The sequence below is a fragment of the Nansenia antarctica genome (assembly GCF_963989245.1).
Source record: "Nansenia antarctica genome assembly, chromosome: 9".
In the NCBI taxonomy this organism is placed as follows: Eukaryota; Metazoa; Chordata; class Actinopteri; order Argentiniformes; family Microstomatidae; genus Nansenia; species Nansenia antarctica.
This window is the reverse complement of record NC_137679.1, coordinates 21,326,852-21,335,429: the sequence shown is the minus strand read 5'-3', so window position 1 is coordinate 21,335,429 and position 8,578 is coordinate 21,326,852.

Below are 8,578 nucleotides of genomic sequence, written 5' to 3'. Positions count from 1 at the left end.
CATGTATAATGAGACATGCCACATGTAATGCTGAGAGGATATAATCAGTTCAGCAAATACTGTATGTCTCTTATTGTCTTTTTGTATTCTAGTGATTGTATTCTAGCAATGTAAGACCCCATCTAGTGGACGACTGTTAAAGTACACAGACACTAAAGTATGTTATCCATTATGTCCCACTCAGAGTCTGTAATTTTGAGAAACACATGTGTTTGGGGAAAAAAATCAAGTTGAACAAAAAGGTGATTGATAGCTTCCCTGTTCCATTCCTGCCAGTACAGTTTCAGTCAGTAGAGGATAGATAAAAGATTTAGCGATTCTTGTTGCCTCTGGCCCAAATCCCACTTTGCACTCGCAAATGTAAAAATTATTGGAAAACAATAAAAAGTGAGTACTTTCTCCATCACCCCAAGGGCTTTTAGAATAACAAGGAAGTGGAGTTTTCTTTTGGAAGAGGTGCTTTCATTTCTTCATCAGAGCCCTGCCTGTAAGTCTCTGTGGTGGACTGGGGCTGGTGCGTATGCTGAGGAGAGCTGAGAAGAGAGGCAGGGGGAGAGTGGTGATTAGGGATCACTGTTTGGCCTCCAACAGCCCTGTGTTTAGCAACAGATGAAAGAGAGAGGATGGGTAGGTGTGGGGGCTGTGCCTGTTTTTGTCTAGGCACTGAGTTTCTCCTATATTCTATACAAGTAGGTTCCTTCACCTCTCTGAGGTTTGCTATGTGATTCATGTCCCTATTATAAACAACCAGAGTGAATTACATTGTCCTATTCAACCACCCACCAAAACAGCACTGCTATAAACCAGCATGATGCCAATTAGGATGTAGCAGGCTAACATATGCCCCTCCCGCCATCCTGATTAAAGTGCATATTAATGGTATAAATTACAGAGTACAATAGATTGTTGGGTGTTTGTATGTAAATGTTTAATTAACCCGTGCCTACATCACTGCTCTGGTTTAGAGCTAAGGTATTAATCTACTGAAAGCTTTAGTAACCTGGGTTAACAATACAGAACATGCTTATGTGTGACACATTCATTGGGAACAGTGCCTCGGTTTATGTCTTCAAATTAACAAAGCCACTAACTCAAGTAATTAACAAAGCCGTTAACTCAAGTTATAATTGTCTGTGTCATGTTTTGTGTTTACTCCAAAGACAATAACTCTATGTAAAATATCCATTGTGATTTCCTATATCACAATTCCGTTCCATCAGAGAGCAAATCAATGTTTAAGTCAATATAAATAAATATGAAGAATAATTCATATACAAAATATCTACAATGAGAAATTATGCAAAATACTGCTTTCACTCATGGATACTATTTATTTTCAATGGTTATTCACTTAATTAACTGACCCACTTTTAACTGTGAATTAGCAATAGTTTGAAGAACTAGCAGAAGAATGGAAAAGTTCACAGTACTCTAATATTAGAAGTCTATATGTCTGCTTACACATTCTTCACATGTATCATGGTGTAGTGGAAACATATCATGTTTTAGTGTTCCACTCTGTTCAGCACTTGTCTCAGGCCCTCCAATGCAGGATCACAGAGCACAGAGGGGGGCATGATGACCCTGTCCCAGAGGAGTGTGCTGTGTTGCCTGCAGGTAAAGAGCTAGATGCAGCATAGTTTTTTTTATTTAATCACTGTGCACGACGATACAGAATGTATACTTGGAGGAGATGGCAATTATATTGGCCAGGCAGGCCTGCTGTCCTGCCTACATGGTGACGTGTTCCCTGGGGCTCTAGAAGGAGACTGTGGCGGGCGGGGGGCACTCACGCCATGAAAAAGCCTGCAGAGGTGGCCCCCTCCAGACAGACAGAGGATTCCACTCCCCCCCTAAAAAGCTCCAGAGCTTTTTAAAGATAGATAGGATCTTGCCATGGTTTTGTTTGCAGCCTCATTTGAATAAAGCAAACACGTCAAAACAAGGTATCTGCCATTTATATTCATGGTAACATATTTTAATGTATTTGCAACCAGATTTAGTGTTTGATTTCCCCGCCTAATTCAAAAACACTTCGAATATAGGCTGCTCAATTGGAACACTATTTGATTTAATTTAGTGTTTTTGAAACAACCATCTAAAAAAATACCTGAACCCCAATTTTATAGTACTGTACTGCTGTGTTTATTCTTTGAGGAAGAGATGTATAATATAATATTGATATTGTCATAAGTGCCACTGCCAGCTTTCACAAAGACTCAGTATTTCTCTCACTATTGCAAGGTAAAACTAACTCAACAACTTTTCATATTGGATGAATCCTACAAGGAATAATGTTGTTTATAGGCAAACATCCTGACACATCACACACAATGAAATAGACATGAATATTTAATACCCTCTAATACAGAAAACTCACACACATACTGTTTGCTCCCCTGCAGACATCAACATTAAGCATAGCTGTTTAGAGGAGCGGCAGTTTCTCAACCCTTTGTACGCTTCCACTGAGAATGTAAAAGAAACACCATAGCAGAATAAGAAAGTGTGTGAAACAAATAAATAAACAAATTCATCTCTAGAAATGAGTTCACTCTCACATTCTTTGGATGTGTAAACAAAATAGGTTACAAAAAAAGACATTCTAATCAACTGTTATAGGCCAACATGTGTGTCTACAGTATGTGTATTTTACCTGAGATTTATTAGTAAGCTGTTGAATCAACAGCACTTCTCCCCATCCAATTTGATTCTAACCTGCCATGTTGAAATTAAATATTCGTTTTAACAGAATAGAATATATCGGATAATTGCACTAAGCTATACTTGCTTGAAATATATGCACCCTCAATGGAAATATATGCACCCCCCCACACACACCGAAAGTATCTCACATGATTGTACCAGAGCGACAAATAAACATATTGTATCTTGTAGTAAATGGTTTACATTTAGTTTTAAAGCCTACATAACCTTTCCAAGCTTATAGTTCGACAAGTAAGCATGATACAGAGTTTAAAGTAGATATCCTAGACCTAGAAGAATCAATCATGTATTGTTAATATGTGAGTTACACTTGAACACACTTGTCAGTCATGCAGAAACTACTGCCTAAAGTTAAGACCTAAATCAACATAAATGTGTGCATTTTGAATAACTAGGCTAATGTAACTCAGTGGAGGCCTGTAGTCGCTGCAGTGATGTTCTCACCAGAGACGAGTGGTGACTGACTGACTGGTGGAGGATGGAGGAGCCCGAGGGAGATATCTTTGTGGGTGAAAATGACATTCCCCTTGTAACTGTCTCGGAAGTCGACTCTATCACACTGTCAAACTCAGAAGCTTCCTTCCGCATTTTTTATTTCGTATTATTTTTTTATCTCAGCATTCAAAATCACTCCCACACCCTACAGCTATCACTGCAGACTTTTAGCGCACGTCCGCTCCACACGGGAAGCGTGGGGGACGGGGTGGGTCCCCGGCCGCCCTCACCGAGGGAAAGTGACAGCCCGTCTAATTGGGACTAATCAACTGGCGGCTTGTGCTGAGTGACTTTCGCCATCCGAGGAGAGTGATGTACGTTGACCTACAGAGGTAGTGCCCTAGGCAGCCTAAGCTAAGCTCATCCTAGGCTGCTCCATCCTACCACCCCAGCACATGACATTCAACGATGCCAGATCCTCTTTGGTCAATATTCAAAATCAAAAGAAGAAAGCGAGAGGAAAACAGAGAAAGAGAGAGAGAGACAGAGAGACAGAGGGAGAGAAAGAGAGAGACAGAGACACAGAGAGAGAGAGCAATCACATTTCCTATTCCAACCCCAGTATTATGTAGATCACGCTACATTATTCTTTTTTATTATTTCACTTACAGCTATTGCTTTGAATTACAGAGGAGCCTTTGTCAAGAGTAAGGGAGAGGAATCAAAAATTCATCAGAAGAAGTTCTAGATAGGGTGAGGAGAATGTATTTTTGTGCTGGAACCAACATTTGTGAAAGTTCCATCTCCTTAAGCAATTATTAGCGGTGATAGTTTGACATGTTCAAGAGTTGTCAACAACTGACTTTAAACAAAGTACAAAGCAGAAATAAACAGTGCCCGGGGCAGAATTAACTTGGGGACTAGCCGCCTTATGAATTATATATGGCCATCTATTACCGCTGCGAATGGTGATACCAGGAGGCCCTCGTTCTGCTGAAATGCTGTAGCCTACTTTCTATACGCGTCTGAAAGTCAAAATGATGGGTAAGTACTGTAGATTGCAATTCAGGGGAAAACTGAACATGTTATTTTGTAAACGGGTTGTGTAATTTCTAAATTGCACCAAATGAACCCACAGTATACCCCTAGGGGCTAGTGTCATGTGCTATTCATGCTTTTTCCCATACTCCGATTAACTGCCATTCACTTGCAAATTAACTCCCTTTCCAAAGCATGTTTTAATCCATCTAATTAGCAAAGTGCCCTGTGCATAAAAGACAATGTTTTATCTCTTTAATCTCCACCTCCCTAACAGTTCTAGGAAATAAATGAGGATGACATTGCTAGCAGTTCAACTGTGCATTTTTTGTAAGTGTAATATGTCTCATATAGACTATTCTATATGGTCTTTACAATAAACATAAGGTGGTCATGTGACAAATGGACACTTGAATGAATGAATGAATGAATGAATGGTCTTTATTGTCATTGCTATAGTACAGGTACCAAACAACGAAATTTGGGAGGGGGGTGGCTCCCCTGGTGCTAGGAAAGAAAAAGAAAGAAAAAAAACAACTAAAAAAACAAGAAGGGAAAGGAGCTGGTTTACATAAATAAAGGCTATGTACACTATCCACTATACTATACTGTACAGATAAGACGACTAGGGTTGTCATATTGCACATAGTGTTATTGCACATTCATTTAAAGTGTCGCAGTTTGCAGGCTTGAAATGTACACATTTGTGCCTCAGCACTACACCTGATTTTTTCAATCCAGCAGCTGCCATCAATCCGTCCAGACTGTCCAGGACCCAGAACCTAGGTCTTTGCTGTGTTCAGGGCCTGGATGGCCCTGGGGTAGAAGCTGAGCTTCAGAGGGCAGCCGGGCAAACTTCACTATGATCCCTCTTGTTTGGCACATACTGTATGTCAACAATGCATTTATTCATCTAAACATAATTGTAAGTAGACATTTTGCTTACAGTAACTAAAGTAGAAAGCCAGGGATCATATTCGGGGTGACTTCTTCCTACTGTACTTTCTGTGATCAAAAGCCTGCCTTCCAAAGCGCTTGCATTCCTTAGCATAATTTAACAAAAGGTTTCTCTCTCAAGAGATAACACATTTCAACTCATCCAGGAAAAAACCCACACCTTCAGAGTATTTCACTTTACATATCTTCAGAGTATTTCCCTTTTTCCTATTCTCAGGGCACGGCAGCAGCAGATCCAGTGACCTACGACGACTAAGAAGTGGGACCGGAGGAGCTCCCAGACGTGACTGTGGAGGAACCACAAGGAGACGGGCTGGTCAACATTGATAATAGACAACCCGCATGTCTTACTGACGAGGGACTTGTGTCTGCAGGTACCTGGTGTTAAAGCCACTGGAGATGTGTGTTCACTTCCCTACATCCTGTAGACTCCCAGTAGATCTACTGTAGGCCTACCACCATAGGCTTCTTTGGACAAGCAGTAGAGCTGCCGCTCCACTCAAAAGCAAATTAAAGGGAGACATTTCTAAAGATTAGCAAGGTACTCGCAATTGGTGAGTGTGTCGTTAGTGAAGGTTTTGCCTAATTTAATGGTTGAAACTGTAAAAACCCGAATTGCTTGTCTTTTCCATACACTATACTGACATTTCAAATACAAACTGTTGTTGCATGATGTGTTGTGGTGTAAACAAGAATCTTTTTTTTCTTTTTTTCTTCTCAACGAGTATGAGTCGTTGCACAGCAGGGCATCTATTCCCTCTTCAAAAAGGGCAGTAAATACAGTCTCTTCAGAAATATTTGAAATAAACACATACCTCAATACTGTATGAAAACAAGGCTGTGATCTAGCTCTACAAACAGATGATTGGCAGGTGTACGGCATTCACTGGGATTCAAGCCTGTCTCCACACATTAATTGTACTTGTCATTATAGTGCATTAACCAATATATATTCAACGCTCTTTTTAGATTCAGTTCTGAGGACTTGCTCTCTTCAAACATGGTAGTGCTCTGTTAACAGCATTGTTGTACTTTTCAGGAGACTTGAAATACCATTGTAGTGCGAGTGTCACGGCAGAACAACACTCCCCCAAGCTGTTTTGGGGTAACAAAATAAACTAAAATAACTCAAGTTTGTTTTTGAATTGAAAGTCTTCGTAAATGAAAATAAACAGTATATCATCCGCGCTCTGCGGAATCGTGTCTGCATACAAATGCATATTTTAACTTTGTATCTCTGTGCCCATCAATATTTCATTGCTTTCGGATTTGTCTGTACATTTGTGACAAGGTCCAGAATTATTCAACACTCTGGCCATTCTGGCGCCATTGTGCTTTCTTCTATTTGACAGTTGATTAGAGACTAAAGTTAAAAGTCCATATGCTAATGTGAACATGGCGTACTGAACTTGAAACAGAACTTCATAGATGAAAGTAGGCTGTGCTTTGATAAAAAGACAGTGACCACGACACCGCATAGCATTAGCAAGGTGTGTCGACTCGTAATTGTCCAACATGCCTGGGAGATACACAGACGAGCACGTGGAACTCCAGAAGCCTTGCTTGTGTTTTGCATATGCTCAGCATACAGAGAGTGAGGGAGGGAAGGAGGGAGGGGAGGACTCCAGTGATGTTCCTAGTGTCTCCCAGTCATTTTGTTTATCATTAAAACGAACACCTTGTTCCATTATCCATGAGGGACTTGTAGTAATGCGTTAATGGGCCCCTCCCATGGTTCGTTCGTTGGCAAGACCTGACAGCAACCTATCCATCCGTGTCATGGATGATGGGAGACTCAAAAGAGAGAAAGAAAGATGGGTGCGGGAAAAAAAACAGGTAATTACCTCATACATACAATATTTGGGGGACTCCCCAAAGATATTCATATTTTTTATGTATAATTAGGGCAAAGATGGCTTGGTCTGGGGCTGTGTTTGAGGACAGAGACTTACAGTAGGGCCTTAGATGAAATGAGAGGTGTCAGACAGACATGAAGAGACCACAGCAGCATCGGACTCCTTCATCCAGTGTTATGTTTATGGGGCATGCAGAGCCATGTCTCCTCTCAGGGATCAGCTCCTTTACGCTGTTCCATTTGATTGATTATTTAATACAAAACTTCACTGCATAAATCAGTGTGCAAGCCAGCAAGCAAAGTCAAATAACGAGGGAGAGTGCAGGTCTGAGGGAAAGATCCCGAGATGTTTTTGAAGCGCCTTAGAGTAGCCAAGGGCAAGCAGATCTTCACGCTTTCATATCCTGTTTTAATATTTCTCCCTATTTTAATGATGCGCTTCCTATCCCAGACTATGGTTCTCCATAGCCAGTCCTCTAGCCAGAGTCCTTTGAAACAGAATGTAAGTATATATTTAGTCTCATAGTTTAAAGGCTTGCAGGCCATGGCAGAAATACAAATTTGCACTTTTATGTGCAAGTATATTGACGGTTGGCTGGCTATAGACAAAACGCTAACAATACATTATTAAACAATGTGCCAACTTTTGCTTTAAAGCAAAGCTTGAGGAATCTGATGTCAGAGTTTGCACACATGAGTTAACTTTTCTTGTCTTGTGTTAACTTCACATGCATTGCTCCATGTTGGCCTCCTGAAATTCAAAACTCTGAAAAAGGCTTCACACCAAAACATATCCACAGTGACTATGTTGATTATTATGCATTAAACCATCATTTATTTTTTGATTTCAGAATGCTGGCTGTATTATTCACTTAGGTACTCTATTGGACCTCCTGAAACCCTCACTGCCCAAGCCTTTCATTGTGTGTTTTAGTGCAGCAGATTAAATCAATATTTCATAAGAATCGTTCACTTGGTGATACAAGCACCACATTTGGCACAAATGATGTCCAGGATGTACTTTCTAAGAAAAGTACGGTTTCCAGCTGAAAATCCAAGATGGCTGCCACTTTTCAAGATGGCCGCCTCATCAGATGCAAAATAACGTTTTTTGGAGTAGAACTTGAATGAACAGAAATGGGTTAATGGTCCAAACATCAAAATGAATGTATCCTTACTGGAACTAAATTGTGTCAATTGGCGTCTTTGGAGCAAACTCATCCTCAGGTTTTCCATGAATTTCAGCTTGGAAAGTTTGTGGTCCACAAGACTCACAGGGAGTTCTCAGGCTTACCCATTGACCAAGCTCACGAGCAGGCCAATGCAGTTGTTAAAGGTGATGGTGGTGCCATTGGCCTTACAGAGGATCCATCTGCATTGAGGCGGTGGATGGTGTCTGGACCAGAAGTTAGCCAGTTAGTCAACCAGTATGAGTTGGCATCTCAAGTCAAAGAAGCAAACAAAGATGTCAGGCATCATGAGCAGACCAGTCAGTCTCAGAAGTCCTTCACTGACAAGGTCCAAAGGTTGTTTGATGTGATGAAGGATCTGGGCAATCCTTTCCAG